Source organism: Lucilia cuprina, chromosome 2 (assembly GCF_022045245.1).
Source record: "Lucilia cuprina isolate Lc7/37 chromosome 2, ASM2204524v1, whole genome shotgun sequence".
In the NCBI taxonomy this organism is placed as follows: Eukaryota; Metazoa; Arthropoda; class Insecta; order Diptera; family Calliphoridae; genus Lucilia; species Lucilia cuprina.
The window spans coordinates 67,273,833-67,275,851 of NC_060950.1; the positions used below are offsets into that span (position 1 = coordinate 67,273,833).

At 27.1% G+C, this 2,019-nt stretch overlaps 1 protein-coding gene across 1 annotated transcript in view; it reads left to right on the forward strand.

The window, feature by feature from the left end:
• The window catches only part of LOC124421275, an 11,644-nt gene that overhangs the window by 1,941 nt on the left and 7,684 nt on the right, over positions 1–2,019 (forward strand). The gene's annotated exons all lie outside the window — the stretch shown is intronic.

The window sequence follows — 2,019 nt, forward strand, 5'->3', positions numbered from 1 at the left end:
TAGTTAGTTAGTTAGTTAGTTAGTTAGTTAGTTAGTTAGTTAGTTAGTTAGTTAGTTAGTTAGTTAGTTAGTTAGTTAGTTAGTCAGTTAGTTAGTTAGTTAGTTACTAAGTTACTAAGTTTTAAGTTACTAAGTTCTAAGTTACTAAGTCATTGCAGATTCTTATAGCACAACCTATTATAGTAGAGTTTTCTTGTTCTTTTATTTGCTTTTCTCCAAAAATGCTTCATCATAGTTGTGGTTTTATGTTTTATCTACTTTTTCATTACTACCTACATTCTATTCTTCTTCGAAAATATTTCTGATAATTTTCAAAATATTTTTCCTACAAATTCATTCGTGCCATCAAAATAAACTAAAATTCTTGTTACAAAAACAAATTTTAAAATATATATGTATGTAAGTTATTAGTTTTGTAAGAAACTTTACAATACTATTCCTCTATTGCAGCATCATCATTATGAATACAACAAATTCAACAATCATTATCATCAACAACAGATTTGCATATTTAAAATTTCATTTCATTTTAAGAAGACTTAAGTAAAACTAAAAGTACAAGCAATACAGTCAATCCAACTGACTGACACATAGACAAATAATGAATAAAAAAATATATTTGCAACTTTTTCCTTTTCATTTTCAATTCAAGTCCAATAAAATAAAATAGAAAAAAAACTATATATTTAATCTATTTAACAGATCATGTTGCAATTTCGTTGTAACATTTTTTTTTTTAAATTTTTTTCGAACTTGTTTTCATTTAATTCTGTAGGAGGAACAAGTGTGCCACATTTGCAACGACTGCTAGGGCTCTGCAATTGCTGTTTAAGAGTAAGAGAAAAGCCAAAATTTAGCAAAAAAAAAAAAAAAACATTAAAATTGTGTCACACAATTTTGAACATTTAGTTCAATTTTGTTTGCCGACAAAAGCAGAAAGAAGAAGAGGGGTTCAATAGTAAACGATTTACCAAAAATGCAAAATATTATGCCAGTCTAAGGGACCAGAGACTCTTGTTGTTAAAGATATGAAGTGGCCAGTTGGCAAGTTCAAATTGTGAGAAATTGTATGTAAACAGTGTGAAATTGTGTGTGATAGTTTTATTTTAAAGGATTTGCTGGAAGGATATAATAAAATTACTACATAAAAAAATATTTATTTGAAGATTAAAAACAAGTTTTGGAAAAATCTCTATAAATTAAATATAAAGCTTTACTAAGGAAAGCCTTCATATAATATTAAAAATTGCTTTAGAAATTAAAAAATTTCCTATTATCCTTTATTCCTTACAAATTTATCTTTACTTCTATTAGTTAAATGTTATTTAATGACATAACGTTTTTCATCTAAAACTTATCATCTATATATTTTGCCTGAAAACATCACATTAACTAGCGTCTAATTAAAATAGTACTAGTACTAAATAAGCTCACATAAAAGTACTTTCCTAGCAATTTGTATAACTTTAAGCATTAATGACTATAAGCTAGTAGAATAACTACATCAACATTTAGCCCTACAAAAAATGCAAACTTTGTTTTTTGCATAAACTTCTAAAAAAAAGCAGGTGAAAGTGGTAAAAACAACTTATATAACAACCATATGCACATATGAGCACGTAAATATACATATGAAATGTATAAACTTGGTTAAACTAATTAACTTAAATGTAAAATACGTTAAAACACATCATGAGTAAATAAATTTGCTTAACAAATGCATTGTTTTTTACCACATTTACCAGATATTAGACTGGTTCAAGAATGCCAGTAGGAACAGTTGTTTGCTTCCTTTCTTCGGTGAAAACTTCGGTGCCATTCACACTATACTATACACTATAGTCCAGACTATAGTATATTCTATAGTCCAGACTATAGTCTATTCTGTAGTCCAAACTTTAGTCTATTATTTTCTATAGTCCAGACTATAGTCTATTCTATAGTCCAGACTATAGTCTATTCTATAGTCCAGACTATAGTCTATTCTATAGTCCAGACTATAGTCTATTCTATAGTCCA